General features: G+C 46.0%; 1 long non-coding RNA gene across 1 annotated transcript; it reads left to right on the forward strand.

Moving 5' to 3' along the window:
- Positions 1 to 8,596: 8,596 nt before the first annotated feature.
- LOC106844672 (uncharacterized) lies at positions 8,597 to 13,191 on the forward strand. Its single transcript, XR_006512702.2, has 3 exons — positions 8,597 to 8,824; positions 12,588 to 12,736; positions 12,913 to 13,191. It is a non-coding gene; the product is annotated as an uncharacterized lncRNA (long non-coding RNA).
- The last annotated feature ends 4,623 nt before the right edge of the window (positions 13,192 to 17,814 follow it).

Consider the following 17,814-nt stretch of genomic DNA (forward strand, 5'->3'; position numbering starts at 1 on the left):
AATATCATTAAAGTACCAAATTATTCCTCTGCAAGGGCTGGAAAGAATGTGGTTATGGACAAGTTAGCCACAGGTCCATTCATTCATTCCATCAATATTTACGCTTGTCCAGACTGATTTTTACCAGCAGTGGCTGGCAGCTGCTGTTTCACCACCATTCATTTCCTTACTTTCCTTACTTTCTTGACTGAAAGGCTAGGACTCATCGAAACCACTACAAATTTGGTGGGTGCATCAAAGTGGACTGGGAACTAGGGGAGTGTAGAGGAATTATGACTGCGTGTATCAGCCAAAGAACAGCTTGCTAACACACCTCTACGTTATCTGAGGCTCAAGGGCCAACCTCAGACATTTTGGGAGGTGTGGTGTGAAGGGTGGAGGAGTATGTAAGGGAATCTCACAGATGAAGGAGTTCTCTCCCCGGCATAGAGTAGAGAACTATCATCCACCAGATCTGCTTCACTTGCCTCACAAGTGTAAGAGCCAGCCTGCATTTGCCATGCCCCTAACTTGATAGGGTAGGCTGTTTTGGGAGTAATGCATAAGAGGTGTTCTCCAACGTCAACGTGCATAAGAATCACCTGGGGGTCTTATGAAACTCCAGATGGCTAGAACACAGCCCCAGAGGTCCTGTGTCAGTAGGTCTGGGGTGGGGCTCAGGAAGCTGAGTTTATAACAAGCTCCCGGGGCATGCTGAAGCTGCTGGTTCATAAAACCCACTTCAAGTACCACTAGGTGCAGGACTGGGGTTCTCTTTCAGGCAGGGAGCAGGGGCAGGCTGCGGGACTCAGTTTTAATTGGCACCTGAATGCACATACATTGGTGGGAGGTTGGCTGTTTGTGATCTGAGATTTAATTGTCTAGTCCCAGAAGAAACAAAAATAAGTGTGTTAGCAGCAATAAGATTTCCTCTTCTCTAAGGATGCTGCAGCTGCTGGCCATCAGTTCATTATCCCATTAACAAAACAGTACTGTGTGCCTTCAAGGTTGAGAGGGGAGAAGATTGGGGTGTCAAGAAGGGAAGAGGCTAAAGGTCCACCAGGGACCAAGGCACTTCAGCCCTCTCTCTCTGTCTCAACACCAGGTCCCACTCCCTCTGCAGAGGCGGTCTGGGTTCGGGAAGGGCTGTTCGGTTTTTCAGATGGATCAAGACCCGGAACTTGTCCAAAGCTGCCTCCAGGAACTGTTGGATATTGTGCTGACCTATGCAGAGATTGGTCTTGTCCCAGGGGACAAAAATGCTGCAGCAACAGTTGTGGCTGCACCTGCCAAACTGCTGTTTAAGACGTGAGTATAAGATAGAGAGCTGCTCATGGGAAACACAGGTCCCTGCCGGCCTTTACAGCACAGAGGGGACCCGAACCACCCCTGTGTCTGCTGAAGTCTGGGTGGCAGATGGAGAAACCTGGTTGGTAGCAAAGAGCAGGTATTTCTGGAATGTGTCATGATTACCGTTGTGCTGTAGGAGGAAGACTTTCTTAACCATTAGGATGATCAATGAAGCTTAGCCTCCTTCAGTGACCACTCCCAGATGTCATCTTTATTCCAATACCTTGGAGGATAAGGAGCTTTCCTCCATCTTCTCCTGCCTGCTCTCTATTCCTGGAGCCCCGGTACCACAGGATTAGGATCTAAAACAACTTTGGCTTAAGTGTCAATTCTGGCAATTATTTGAGGAATCATGGGGTAACTCCTCCCAAAATTCTTGTTCTTCTGAATAAAATTATTTCTATGGCATTATCCAAACTGAGTCATTATTTCTGTGCAATATTCTAGGTCACTTACATTTAAACCTGCACCTCCAACAAACATTTAACCACAAGCTGTGGAACCTGTCCCTTTTGTGTTACCCATCAGCCCTCACATCATCTCTGTCCCTCTTATCCTTACTCCTTATATCAGATATTTATAGTCACAGTAACAATGTACAACAGGCTACCCCAAAACTCATGGGCTAAAAATAACAATGATGCTCCTGGATGTATTAGCCACATGGGGATCAAAGTTTCTAGGCTGGGTTCAATCTAGCAACTCTGCTGATCTTGGCTGGACTCACTCATGCCTCTGGAGTTGGCTAATTCAACTGGGATTGGCTGGGGCAGCTTGACTGCACCCAAGCTATTTCATCCTTCTGCTAAGCCAGAGACCAGCCTACGCACTCAATACTGCCTGCAAATCTCACCACATTTCCTTAGGAAATTCACTTCTGTCCTCCAAGATGACTATGTCATACTTCTCTTTCTTCAAATCTCCATCTCATTTACCTCTCTCTCAAACCTACACCATGCACGTCTCACTGGCTATCTCACCACAACCTTCATTGAGAAAATAGTTGCAAGTCTGCAAAAATTCCCTCTTCTTCTGTCCCCATCCCTTTCTACCCATTGACTTTGTTGTCTCCTCCGTAATAATGGACAAAACCATCCCTCCTCCTAAGTCCAACCCGTCCGCTTATATTTGGATGCTTCTTATCTAATCAAGGGCTTCACTACTCTAATTATTACCCCCAGTATCATAGATGTCTCCATTGCTCCCAGATCACTCCAATTGTCATACAACTATGCCTTGCCTCCATTCTTCCATCTAGCTACCATCCACCCCGCAGCTGAAATCTCAGTCACCACGATGTGTCTGTACTTGTTTCTCCACTTCCTTAACACTCTTCATTCCTATTCTCTCCTCAGGGGGCATGCCTCCCTGTTCACACTGATTGTTTCCAACCCCCTCCCTTCACTCCAGCCAAGCTTCCTCCGGTCTACTACACGCTGAAACTTGGCTAATGCCACTCATGTAGTGTGAATGTCAACCTCACACTGGAGCCCTCCGAGCAGGGCACAAGGAATGGAGTGCTAGCACACTCCAACACAAATGGTCTCAGGAGCTAGTAGAGTGGCTGAGGGCCCTGTTGGGTCTCTCCTCTGGAGGACCATGCCCAAGGTAGTGATAACTAAATTGTGGTTCTATTCATAGTACCTGTGCTTCACAGATGTTGTAAAGAATAGACTCTTACCTTTGGGAGTTTCAAACCTAACTGAGGATAAGGAACACATCTGCAGGATGAGGAAAATATTTTATTTGATACGTTATTAGGTGAACAATAATTTCCCTACATTATTTACTTATTGTTAGAACAGCCCCAGGAGTTGAGCATTCTGAGCCTCTAATTCTTGATGAAGAAACCTAGGGAGATTAATTGTCAAGGTCACATTGTCATGGTGTAGTAGAACCTGAATTTAAATCCAGATATTCGTGGCTCCAAAATCTCCTTTTTCCTATGCTCTATTACCTCCAACAATAAAAATGCAGGATGTATGTCTATCTGGGAGTTTAATTCCAATCAACCACTTTGAAAGCGGTTGTACTCACCACTCTCCCACCGTGGGAACCACGTGCAGTGTTGGGGGCTTAGGACCTGACACTAAAGGGTTTCCTAACACTTGGTTAGTGACTTGTTACAGGATCTTGGGTAAAGTTTTGGGGACCAAGAGCTTGAAGGACCTGGATCAATGATACAGTCTCTGTGCCAGGCTGATTGAACAGTCCCTAAAATAGAGGTAATGGGTCTTGGCTCCTCCTGAAACTTTCAGACATAAAGAGGAGACTTCTAAGGGTTGTGAGAATAGTACCACCTCCCCTGGCAGTGGGTTGCAATGTCCCTGGAGTCTAAAGGCTACGTGATGCTACCTGGGGAGGCAGCTGGGTTCTGACTGGTGTGTTTGGATCCACGCAATGAAAAGTCACTGGTAGCCCATGAATCTTATTTCAAGCTGGTCCAACTCCAAGTCATTTGTCCACCCTCCCCTTTTTCTCATCTTCATTGAGATTCACTTTCTCCGTCTCATGCTGAAATCCCAGGGCTCTCAAACGTTCCCTCTCCTGGGCCAATCAAATGAACAGTGCTGTAACCCCAAAGTCCTGAGCCTCACCAGCCTGTAAGGAAGGAATAAAATTACATCTGAATCACTGCATGGGCTCGCATGCCTTAAATCAATAAGAACGTGGTATTCCATAACAGTTGCACTACCACCACTATTGAGGAAAAGTTAATAGTCACTTCAAGAAATTAGAATTCCCCAAAATTACCCACTCCTGTTAGGAGAGCAGTGTGTGTATATGTGTGTGTGTGGCAGGGTGAGGGGGTGATGGATAGGTGCAAAATACCAAAAGGGTTTGTCAAAAGCGATGGGATGAATTAGAGTTCACATTGTATGTATTAGCTGCTGCAACAAATAAACCTTCCAAATCTTACTGGCTTAATCAATTGAGGTTTATTCCTCCCTGGTATGAAATCCAAAATGGGTCTTCTTGAATAGCTTCCAGCCTTCCTTCAGGTGGAATGTGGGGACCAGGCTCCTTCTGTCTTGTGGTATTCACCACCAACAATACTTGGCTTCCAGGACCATTGGCCTATGTATGTGATCACCCTAGCGACAGGAAGAAGGGAATGGAGGAGTGTGCTGGGGTCGGGGAGAGGAGTTAGGGGCCTCACCCCAGAAGTGGTGCACAGCACTTCTGCTCACATTCCCCTGCCTAGAACTCAGTCACATGGCCATAGGTACCTACAAGGAAAGCTGGGACCTGTAATCTGCTGTGCTCTCAGGAAGAAGCAATGAGTTTGGTCAGTCAGTCTGCCGCTCATATAGAGGCTGGCCTTCCCGATTGTGGACAATGTTGAATAGACCTGTCCTTAGTGGTCCAACATTTCACAGAGTCACCCTTGTAAAATGAATGTTCTTCCAAACAGCTTTGCAAAAGAAACAATACAACTTATAGTTAAAATGTGAATCAACATTTATGAGACCATATAATAAAGGAAGGCTTTATTCCCCACAAGGTGGAAGGAGGAAAGAAAGTTGTGAGACTCAGATATGGGGTTTTCCCCACATGGGAACATGGCAGGAGGCCTATTTACCCAAGGTTTATTTGCATTTCAGGTAGAGTGACCAAACAAGGAATTCTAGATAGTTCTGTGGAGACTGCGGGGGAGGGTGGAGAGAGGATGCCTGTCTCTGTTCCGACCAAGCCCTGAGATCTTTAATATTAATGTTTGCATCTGAAATCTGGAGAATGAGATTGTGGAAGGAAAAGGCATAAACAGTGTCATGTGGAGGAGACAGCATGGATTTGGAGTCAGGAAGACTTGGGTAATGAAGAAGCTGTATAACCTGGGGAGTTATGATCTCCTCCTGTGTGGAGTGGAGATGACCCCTGAGAGGACTTTGGTCTTTAAAGGGGTGCAGATATTATATACATATATAAAAGATTTGTGTATGTGTGCATTCTGAAATCTGGCACACAAAGTGCCCAATAAATGACAGGTCCCTGTCTCCTCACCCCATTTCCCCTGTCATTGAAAGTGCCCTCCAGTTTTCAGTAGTCTTGAGTATTAGGTGAAGCAACTATTTCTCTTCGCTCAGAGACTTGTTTGAAAATACATCATTACTCAGTGGTAAACACAGGCCTATGTCATCCAGAAAGGTCAGCTGCCTGTCAGGGCTTAAAATTCCAAATCCCCATGTCTTGACCCAGGTCCCACATGCTGCCCAGCTCAGTGGGAGGAAGATAGAATCGCAGCCCATCTCTTGCATCTGTGTTGTCACCAAAGGAGACTCCACTCAGCAACATGACATGGGGGCTTCCTCCTCCTTGCAGTCCTCCCCACTCAGCACAGAGCTCAGGGGCCGCCCTCAAAACTCACAAGGTGATTGGTGAGTCCAGGCAGCAAATGGCGTGTTAATGTCAGGAGAAGGAACTAGATAGAAGGAAGTCAGGGCCCAGTGTGTACAAAGATGGGAAGAAGAGCAAGGAAGTGGGGAGGGCAGGGGCACAAGACATTCCACATGAAGAAGGGCAGGGGGACATCTCCAGTGCACCTCCGCATCTGCTCCCAGGCTCTCCTCTTCTTTTCCAAAGCTTGCCCCTCAGCTGCACTCCCCACCCTGCCCTGGACCTCCTCTGCTCCTGCACTCGCTGTATTCACTGCTATATTCACTGCGGTGCCTTCTAGACCCATAAGAAAAGCTCAATAATACAGAATTCATTTCCTTTAAAGGAGAAGCATCCTCTCTTGTGTCCATGTGAAGGGAAAGCTCTCACTTCAGTGCAGTTTTAAACCAACAACTCTTCTCAGAGGTGAGGAAACTCGAATCCTGTGCAGAGAGAGGACACAACTTATCCAAGGTCACACAGTGGTGACTCTGAGGCTTAAACCTGCTGCATTAGTTATAAGCAAGAAGTCCTTTGTAAAATATTACTGTCAATAATCCTGAGAACAGCAACGTTTATTGGGTGCTTGCTCTCTCCCAGGCATTGTGCTGAGTTCTGAATATAATTATCTCATTGAATTCTCACCCCAACACTGGGGGGCAGGTACTATTCTTATCTTTATCTTACAGGGGAGGACACAGAGCCTCACAAGGTTCAGTGACTTGTCCAGGGTCCCACAGCTACTATCTTGGAGTCGGGATCTGACCCAGGGGTCGGTCTCCTGAGCTCAGACTCTTCCTGCTACATCTCTAGGTCTGGTTCAGCACAGAGAGGTCTAGGTGGGAGGACACACGCTTAACATTTTCATGGTCCCAGATCTTACCCTGCGGTCCCTGCCAGTCACCTCAACCTCGGACTCATGCTCTAGACTCAGAGCACAGGGAGCAGCAGAGCTGGTATTTGGAGCAGCTGATTATTCACTAGTCATTACTGAGAATGAGCCCTCACCTTGCAAAGGCTCTCAGGGGGAGCAGGAATGTTACAGACCAATGTCACCTCAATAAAAAAGAAAGAAAGAATTAAAGAAATTAATTACAATATAGTGTGCTAAGTGCTATGACCAGACAAGTACAAAAAGAAAGTTAACTCTCCTAGGATCGGGGGTTGAGGGAACTTTTGGAGGTGACATTGGCGCTGAGCCTTGTTACATAGGGCAGAGAAAGAAAGGGAAAAGGGATTCCAAGTTCAAGGAGCAGCCTGAACTGCGGCTGAGAAGCATGAAAGCCTTGACGAGGGGCAGCAATAGAGCAGCCCGGAGTGCCTGGGTGGTTGGGGATCTGGGGTGAGGAGCAAGGGAGGAGCAGGGAGTGGCTGGGCCCCATTGCCAGGCTCTGAGGGCCCCGCTCCCCCCTGAGTAACCCAATGGACAACGATGCAGGTGCTGAAGCCTCCAGCAGAACAGGGACCCAAAATAAGATGAGAAAAGAGGACATCAACAAAGAACAAACTGAATTTCAACATGCCTTTGAGTTGATGCAATTTCAAAAAACATTTAGCATTTTTATCATTATTTGAATACCTGGACATACATAGGAGAATATCACTATAGTACTCTTTCCAGTGTTTAGGATCTCTAAAAGTTTCTTTCTGGCTCTGATCCTACTGCAGAAATTAGATACCTAAGAATCTCAGCTTGGGAATAGGCAGGATTGAGTTAAGGCATTTTGCAAAACTGCTTTATGAATAACCTATAATGGTACCCCTTAACCCACCTAGGGGTATTGCCAATGTATGATGTCAGTTGTTTGCCAAAAGGATCTGTAAATGGTAGCATTTCAGGGAGCGTGACAAATGAAGCATAACAAGGAGAATCTTTTCCCCAGAATTAGGAACCAGAGCCCCTGCTGAAACATCAAGTCCCTCACTTTCCAAAGAGAAGCCAACCATCTCCAGAGTACCTTAGAAAGAGGCTGAAAATTGGTCCTGCCATTCCCAACCAGCCCAGTCATACTTACGTCACACGAAGTAAGACATATTATGGGACACAGTGTACATGGCCAAAAGTTAAACGTGCCTCCCCGTATTCCTGCTGCCACTGGGGAGTGAAGAGGGCATATTCCTCCAAAAAACCAAGGGAAGTGTGTGCTTCAGAAAATCACTCATCTAGATGGGGAGTGCCTACAAGAAGGGGGAAATGAAATCTCACTCCCCAGCTGGTTGGCTACTGCAGCCCCGCCCCACTCCCACCCCAGTGCTGCATGAAGACAGACATCCTGGAAGAGCTTAACATGTATATTGGGAGTTTGGGTTCTCACAAATGAAGGCGGACACAATGAAGTGCAACTCCATCCCCAGAAACTTACATGTGTCTTATCGGCAAAGACCACCGGACCTGCCTGGGTGCCCAGCAATAGAGAGGATCAGACCAAGCCAGAAATAGACCGAGGTCACTTCCTCACCACCTGCATCTAGGAGCACCACTGCTGGCTGTCCTGCTGCCTGTCCTGCCATCAGTTCCAGAGGCGCTGGGGCTCAGAGCAGGCAGGGGGGTTGTGAAAGAGTGGACTGCTCCCTTGCTAGCCGGCACTCAGTTCCTAGATTGTAATGTCTGTAAGGACATATTCCTCATGCCTAGCATGTGCCTGGCCCTGAGAAGACTTTTGTCACCTGTGTTGAAAAATAAATCAGTGAATAAAAGTATATCATAAAATTTAGTGCTCACCCCCACCCCTTTCTCAGTCACCCAAGGCTTTCCTGGTTTAGGAGTCTTATTTGTTGCTCAGAGGAGGATGCTCCCTTAGCTCAGAGACTTGCTTAGGTAACAACATGGCATTACCCAGGGTACACACGGGGTTGGGTGTGTGATCTCCAGAAATGTCAGTTTCTGGGCAGGGCTGAGACTCCCACAGTCCCTAGTCCCTCCCAGCCCTGACCTTGTAACGCAGCACAGTGTGTGGAAGGGCATAAATTTCCACTGTTTTCAGCCCTGCTGCATTTTCACTGAAGACTTCCAACAAGAACATGAAGTTGGGAGGCCTCCTCCTCCTTGTGAGCCTCATCACCCTCAGCTTAGGGGTACAGGAGCTTCAGGCTCAAGTGGAACTGAAGCACCCTTTGGGTAAGTCCAGGCAGAAGGCAACCCCCTTCTTCTTTGAATGAGGGAGTCAGAAAGTAGGACAATCAGGGACCAGTGTGTGCAGGGGCAGTAAAGGAAGAAAGGAGGGAAGGAAAAATATTGGTATCAATGAGCCATTGCAGGGACCCACCTTGACTGCAGAATCTCTCTTCCTCTGCCTCCACTTTCTCCCCTCCTTTCCCTGGGTCACCCCTCCATCTGAACTCTTCACTCCTCCCTTTGTCACCTCATCAGCCACCCTTCATCTCCCCTGCGTCTCCCTCTCCACCAGCTTCTTTGTCTCTGGCTACAAATAGATTGACTCACTTAGAGAAAACATTTTCTATATCGTGTTAAACATGAATCATCTCAATCTCTTCTTTTCCTTTTACCACCAACATTCTCAAAGGACTAAACAGACTTCTCTGCCCTTACTTCCCCGTAACTCATCCCTTAACCCCTTGAAGACTGACCGTAGTCATTCCTGCCCCCTGCACTCTCCTGAAACTTCTCTCCCAGGTCCTGTGGACAAATCTCTTGAATCTCCTCAGGAGCCAAAGTCTTTATCCTCTGTAGCATCCAACACTGTTTCCCACTTCATCAATCCTCTAACTTTCTTCTCTCCTGGATTCTCTGCACTGGACCTTTTTCTTCTCCTTAAAGATTATTACATTCAACTCTTACTCCTCTCCCTTCTTCGCTCTCCTTCCCCTACATTAAACTGGTTGCCAAATGCTATGCATTCTTTGTAATTGCCTCTTGCATGTGTTCCTTCCTCTCCACCCCCATGGCCACACTGTATTTCCAGCCCTCATTTCCCCATCTTGGGCCACTGCAATCGCTTCCCAGATGCTCTCCCTGCCCCTCTCTTCCTTCTGAAGTTTGCCTGCTTGTTGAATCCTGGTCCATTCTCTGCTCTCCTACCAGAATAATCTTCATAAGTAAACTGCAACCATATCCCTCTCTTGTCCTCCCAAATGAAATCCACACTCCTCGTGTCCTCAAGATCCATATGCTGTAACTTTGTCTCCAGCCTACTTTCTTGCTCAACTTCCAACTCTTCCCTAACACTTCTCCAGCCTTCCATGTGCCATTTCCCCTGGATTCCTTGTATTTCAGGGTGTGGAGTGACGAGATGAGGCACCTCAGGTGCAAAATTGAAGCAGGTTTTCATTCTCAGGGTTGTGCAAGTGCCTCATTAATTTTTTTTTAAAGATTTTTATTTTTTTCCTTTTTCTCCCCAGAGCCCCCCGATACATAGTTGTATATTCTTCGTTGTGGGTCCTTCTAGTTGTGGCATGTGGGATGCTGCCTCAGCGTGGTTTGATGAGCAGTGCCATGTCCGCGCCCAGGATTCGAACCAACGGAACTCTGGGCCGCCTGCAGCGGAGCACGCGAACTTAACCACTTGGCCACGGGGCCAGACCCCTCATTAATTTTTGTACCGTACATGCCTCATGTGCCTCACCTTGTTGCGTTTTCTCCTGTGAACTTTTGGTAGGACTTCTTTTCTCTCCTCACAACACTCTAACACTCCCCTCAATTCTGCCTTAAAAAATCCCTGTACTTCAAAACTCACCTTTTCTCATTAATCCCATTGGAAGTAATGTCTTCTCTTCTCTCCTCTGAGCCCATTTAGTCCTTTGGATGTACCTCTCTCAGGACACTTATCACAAGCTGCTTTGTTTCTAGTACTTTAAACCTAAGTCTTATCTCCATTGTTAGACTCTAAGCTTCTTGAAGGTAATGACCCTCTCATACATCTTTGTATTTCCTGAACAACTTACCTCAGCATTTTATACATAGTAAGAAATCACTGAATATAATGAGTGACCAAACAGCTGTGAGTGGGGACAAGAAGTTTTCAACCCTCTCACCATGAACTAACAACAGGTAATAGAAATTTGGAGGGATAATGTTGATTTTCCCTTGGGTCTGCAAGTGTGCTGTAGACATCCCATCAGGCCCCCTTCTTACACCCTCAGACCTTGCTAATCAATTATAGGTGATCAACCCATCAGGCCCTCTTCTTACACCATAGACCTTGCTAATCAACCCTTTGTCTTGGCGACTGGACAAGGCTTCCCAGCCTGCTCAACACAGCATCAGACAGCCAGCTCTACTGATTGGAGTTGATGCTGGAGAAGGAATGTCATTTCCCCTGCTGGATCCAAGGGCTCCATTTTACACATGAGGAAACATCGGCCCAGAGACATCCAGAGACAGAATCGGGTAGAGAACCTCCTGATAACAGCTGAGTAGCCAGCCAAGCACAGCACACATTTGTCCAGAGCTCTTCCTATATTTTGCTATAAGCCCCTGTGGGTTCTTAACCAGCTTCTTGGTCCTAGTTCATTGATCCTCAAAGACTAACTTTGAGACTCTGGGAACCTGAGAAGCCTCCATTCAGGTCAGAAGGGACTCCTTGAAATTTGGAGATGTGCTCTCCATGGCATGATCGATTTCATCATGTAAGACTGCAGAGGGAGCCTGGGCTTAGGGGCCAGGCAGGTTCTGCATCAAGACAAGCTGATGCAGAGAGCTCTTGACATAATGGCATCTCTTGAGACTGAATACTAATGTTGATAGCATTAATTAAATTGAACCAGATGGCATAAATAATACATTATTTGCACCAATCAACATTATGATGTTCCAAGCTGATGGAAAATAAATACTGAGAGTAACAACAAAGGAAGAAATTCCAAATGCAGATACAATACAATATTCCATCTAACATGTCTCCTGGATCAGGGTATGGGAGAATATTGTTGCAATTCTGCCAAAGGAATGCAAAATCGGTAACAAATGTTGCTTTCTCACTGCCAAATTGTGTTCTACCAATGGTGTGTCAGACAAAAGACATTATACAGAGGACTGTGATTGAAGGTAAATTACTGATGAATAGACCAGTGTTTCATGTAATTATGTGTGCCTAGCAACAAGGATGCATTGTGATGCTAGGAAGTGCAAGTTTTTAATTGCCTATCTCTGCAATTAGTTTAAAATTATATAGTATATGTTAAAACAAGGAACAGAAATAAAACAGATGTAGAAGAGCCATAAAACAAGAAGATCAGAAAACAGCCCAAATGTTTACCTTGAATTTAACCAAATATGTATCAGGCCAAATATACAGTCCCAATGATCTTTACATTAATCCAAATATTAAGTTAAAATAATTTTAAATTATTATCAGAACACACACACATAGATGATAGATAGAAAGATAGGTAGACAGATAGACAGGTAAGGATGGAGACTATCTTTAGAAGGAAACCCAAAAAATTATAATAGGGCTTTCCTGTGGAGCGGGAACAGGGTGGGAGGGATGGAGGTCAGGAATGGGGAGAAAAATTATAAGATGGGGGTTCTTTTTCATACAGGCAGCAGGGGCAGGCTGTGGGACTCAGTGTTAATTGGCATCTGAAGGCACATAGAATTGGTGGGAGGCTGGCAATCTTTGTGTTCTGAGATTTAATTATCTATGCCCAGAAGAAATGAAAAGAAAGGAGTGAGCAACAACGTAGTATCCTCTTCTCCCAGGATGCTGCAGCTGCTGGCCATCAGTTCATTTTCCCATGGACAAAACAGTACTGTGTGCCTTCAAGGAAGAGAGGAGAAAAGATTGGGGGTGTCAAGAAGGGGAGAGGCTAAAGGCCCACTGGGGACTGAGGCACTTCAGCCCTCTCTCTCTCTCAAAAGCAGGTCCCACTCCCTTCTACAGAGGCAGTCTGGGTTCTGGGAAGACTGTTTTGTTTTCTAGGTGGATCAAGACCCGGAAGATGTCCAACCGTGCCTCCAGGAACTGTTGGACATTGTGCTGAATTGTGCACAGGAGATGCATCTTGTCCCAAGGGACAAAAATGCTGCAGCAACGGTTGTGGCCATGTCTGCCGAACTGCTGTTTAAGCCGTAAGTATAAGATAGAGAGCTGCTCACGGGAAACATGGGTCCCTATGGCCTTCACAGTGCAGAAGGGACCCCAACCACCCCCTCCTCACTGAAGCCTGGGTGGCAGATGGAGAAAGCTGGTTGGTAGCAGAGAGCAGGTATTTCTTGAAAGTGTCATGATTATCTTTGTGTTATAGGAGGAAGACTTCTTTATCCATTTGGATGATCCATGAACCTTAGCCTCCTTCAGTGACCACTCCCAAATGTCATCTTTATTCCAACACCCTGGAGGAGAACAGCTTTCCTACTATATCTTTTCCTGCCTGCTCTCTAGTCCTGGAACCCCTGTACCACGACAGGAGGATATAAAATAACTTTGGCTTAAATGCTCAGTTCTGGCAATTGTGTGAGGAATCATGGAGTGACTGCTTCCAAGATTAACCTTCTTCTGAATAAAATTATTTCTGTGGCATTAACCAACCTGGAGCATTATTTCTATGTAAGACTCTAGCTCACTTACATTCGTTCCTCTGCCTCCAACAGGTATTTAACCCAAACCCGCGGAACCTATTTCTTTTCCATTATCCATCATGCCCCATATCCTCTCTGTCCCCCTTATCCTTACTCTTTATATGAGATATTTATAGTCACAATAACAATGTATAGCAAGCTACCCCAAAATTCATTGGCTTAAGATAGCAATCATTCTCCCAGACCTGTGAGTTGGCAAAGGGGTCAACGGTTCTACGTTGGGCTCAACTGGGCAACTCTGATGATCTTGGCTGGACTCACTCATGCATCTAAAGTTGACTGATTCAACTGGGATTGGCTGGGGCAACATGGCTCCACTCCACCTATTTCATCCTTCTCCTAAGCCAAAGACCAGCCCAGGCACTCAATACTGCCTCGAAATCTCACCACATTTCCCTAGAAAATTCACTTCTGACCCTCTAAGATGACTATTTCATACTTCCTCTCTTCCCTCAAGTCTCCATCTCATCTACCTCTTACTCTAACCTCCACCATGCGGGTCTCACTGGCTACCTCACCACATCCTTCCTCGGGAAAGTAGTTGTAAGTCTGCAAAAACTCCCTCCTCTTCTACCCCGTCTATTTGTACCCACTGACTCTGCTTTATCCTCTATAATAATGCAAAAAACGATCCCCCCTCCTATTTAAGTCCAACCCCTCCACATGATTTTGGGTGATTCTTATCTAATCAAGGGCTTCACTTCTCTAATTATTACCTCCGGTATCATAGGTGTCTGCCTGCTCCTGGATCACTCCACCCTTGTCATACAACTATGTATTGACTCCATGCTTCAATCCAGCTACCAGCCACTCCACAGCTGAAATTCCAGACACACTGTGTGTCTGTACTTGCTTCTCTGCTTCCTCACCCCTGCCCACACCCATTCTCTCCTCAGGGAGCAGTCTCCCTCTTCCCTGTGATTGGCTCCAACCTCCATTTCCCCTCACTCCAGCCAAGCTTCCTGTGGTCTACCACACACTAGAACTTGGCTAATGCCGCTCATGTAGCCTGAGTGTCACCTCATCCTGGAACCTTCTGTGCAGGGAACAAAGAATAGAATACTAGCACACCTCAACATGAACGATCTCAGGTGCTAGCAGAGTGGCTGAGGGCCCTTTTGGGCATCTGGTCTGGAGGATGATACCCAAGGTAGTGACAAATAGATCGTAATTCTATTCAGAGTACCAGAACTCTGTGGAGGTTGTAAGGAATAGTCTGTTACCTTCGGGAGTTTAAACCTAACTGAGGATAAGGAACACATCTGGAGGAGAAGGAAAATACTTTATTTGGTATATTATCAGATATTAAATATTTTCCCTGTATTATATCATTATCCTTACAACAGCCCCGGGAGTTGAGTTTTCTGGGCCTCTAATTCTTCATGAAGAAACCTAGAGAGATTAACTATCAAGGTCACATCGCCAGGATGTAGTAGCACCTGCATTTAAACCCAGATCTTCATGGCTCCAAAACCCCCTCTTTTCCCTATACTACCTCCAACAATAAAATGCAGGATGTATGTTTATCTGGGAATTTAATTCCAATTAACTACTTTGAAAGCGGTTGTACTTACCACTCTCCCACTGTGGGAGTCACGTGTAGCATTGGGGCCTTAGGAATTGACACTAAAGGGTTTCCTAACACTTGGTTAGTGATTTGTTAGAGTATCTTGGTTATCGTTTGGGGGACCAAGTATTTGAAAGACCTGGATCAATGATACAGTCTCTGTGCCAAGCTGACTGAACAGTCCCTAAAATAGAGGCTAGGGGTCTTGGGTCCTCCTGAAACTTTCAGACATAAAGAGGGACCTCTAAGTGTGCGTTATGAGAATAGCACTGTCTCACCTGACAGTGGCTTGCAATGTCCCTGAGTCTAAAGGCTCCATGACACAGCTGCATTCTGAGTGGCATATTTGGATCCATGCATTGAAAAGTCATTGGTGGTCCATGAATCTGTACTTAGGTCAAGCTGATCCAACTCCATGACATTTGTCCACCCTCCCCTTTTTCAGTCTCATGCTAAAATCCCAGGGCTCTCCAATGTTCCCTCTCCTGTGCCAGTCAAATGCACATTGGTGTAACCCCAAAGTCCTTGAGACTCACCAGCCTATAAGGAAAGAATAAAATTACATCTGAATTACAGCACGGGCTGGCACACCTTAAATCGATAAGAATGTGGTATTTCATAATGGCTGCAGTACCACCATTATTAAGAAAAAATTAATAGTGACTTCAAGAAATTAGAATTCCCGAATGTAGCCATTCTCCTTAGGAGTGCACTGGGGGGAAGGGGTGGCGTCCAGGGACTGGATAGGAGGAAGAGACCAAACGGGATTGTCAAAAGTGATGGGACGAATTAGAGTTCACATTGTATGTATCAGCTGCTGCAACAAATAAACCCTCCAAATCTTACTGGCTTAATCAATTGAGGTTTATTTCTCCCTGGTATGAAATCCAAAATGGGTCTTCTTGAATAGCTTCCAGCCTTCCTTCAGGTGGAATGTGGGGACCAGGCTCCTTCCATCTTCCAGCTTCCAGGACCATCTGCCTATGTGCGTGCTTCAGCCTAGCGACAGGAAGAAGAGAATGGAGGAAGGTGCAGGGGTGGGGGAGGAGAGTTAGGATCTTCGCCCCAGAAGTGGTGCACAGCGCTTCTGCTCACATTCCATTGCCTAGAACCCAGTCTCACGGCCATAGGTACCTGCAAGGAAAGCTGGGACCTGTAATCTGCTGTGCTCTCAGGAAGAAGAAACGAGTTTGGTCAGTCAGTCTGCCCCTCATACAGAATTCGCCTTCCTGATTGTGGCCAAAGTTGAATAGACCTGTCCTTAGTGACCAACATTCCAGAGTCACCCTTATAAAATGAATGTTCTTTCAAACAGCTTTGCAAAAAGACCACAATAAAACCTATAGTTAAGAGGTGAATCCACGTTTCTGAGAACGTTTAATAAAGGAAGGCGGGAGGATTCAGCACAAGGCAGAAGGAGGAAAGAAAACTGTGATACTCACATGTGGGGTTTTCCCCACTTCGGAACATGGCAGGAGTCTTATTTACCCAAGAGAATCTCTCCTTGCTTGCATTTCAGGTAGTGTGACCAAACAAGGAGTTCTAGATATTTCTATGGAGATTGTGGGATAAGGGGCAGGAGAGAGGATGCCTGTCTCTGTTCCGACCAAGCCCTGAGATCTGTAATATTAATGTTTGGATCTGAAATCTGGAGAATGAGATTGTGGAAGGAAAAGGCATAAACAGTGTCACGTGGAGGAGACAGCGTGGATTTGGAGTCAGGAAGACTTGGGTAGTGAAGAAGCTGTGTAACCTAGGGAGTTACTATCTCCTCCTGTGTGTAATGGGGATGACCCCTGAGAGGATTTTTGATTTCTATAAGGGGTGGACATATATAACGTATTTGAAATATATTATTTAAAAGTAAATATATAAAAGATTTGTGTGTGCATGTGCTGTAAAATCAGGCACACAAAGTGCCCAATAAATACCAGGTCCCCATCTCCTCATCCCATTTTCCGATGTCATTCAAAGTGACCTCCAGTCTTCAGTAGTCTTGAGTATTAGGTGAAGAAGCTATTTCTCTTGGCTCAGAGACTTGATTGAAAATACATCATTACTCAGTGGTAAACACAGGCCCATGTCATCCAGAAAGGTCCGCTGCCTGTCAGGGTTTAAGCTGCCAAATCCCTGTGTCTTGACCCAGGTCCCACATGCTGCCCAGCTCAGCGGGAGGAAGATAGAATCGCAGCCCATCTCTTTCATCTGTGTTGTCACCAATGGAGACCCCACTCAGCAACGTGACGTGGGGGCTTCCTCCTCCTTGCAGCCCTCCTCACTCAGCACAGAGCTCAGGGGTTGCCCTCAAAACTCACAAGGTGATTGGCGAGGCCAGGCAACAAATGGCCTGTTAGTGTCAGGAGAAGGAACTAGATAGAAGGAAGTCAGGGCCCAGAGTGTACAAAGATGGGAAGAAGGGGAAGGGAGTGGGGAGGGCAGGAGCACAAGACATTCCACATGAAGAAGTGCAGGGGGACACCTCCAGTGCCACTTTCGCATCTGCTCCCAGGCTCTCCTCTTCTTTTCCAGAGCTCATCTCTCCATCTGCACTCCCCACCCTGCCCTGGGCCTCCTCTGCTCCTGCACTCGCTGTATTCACCAAGGTGACTTCTGGGCACAGAAGAAATGTCAATAATTCAGAGTTCATTTCCTTTCAAGGAGAAGCATCCTCTCTCATGTCCATGTGGAGGGAAAGCTCTCACATCAGTCAGATTTTTCTTTCTTTCTTTCTTTCTTTCTTTTTTTTGCTGAGGAAGATTTGCCCTGAGCTAACATATGTTGCCAATCTTCTGTTTCTCTTGAGGAAGATTTGCCCTGTCCTTTAAGACTCATCTTTTCTGATTAATCCTATTTGAAGTAATGTCTTCTCTCCTCTGAGCCCCTTTAGTCCTTTGGATGTTCCTCTCTCAGGACACTTTTCACAAACTGCTATTTCTAGTACTTTAAACGTAAGTCTTATCTCTGTTGTTAGACTCTAAGCTTCTTGAAGGTAATGATCCTC

The sequence above is a fragment of the Equus asinus genome, chromosome 13, assembly GCF_041296235.1.
Source record: "Equus asinus isolate D_3611 breed Donkey chromosome 13, EquAss-T2T_v2, whole genome shotgun sequence".
NCBI lineage: Eukaryota > Metazoa > Chordata > Mammalia > Perissodactyla > Equidae > Equus > Equus asinus.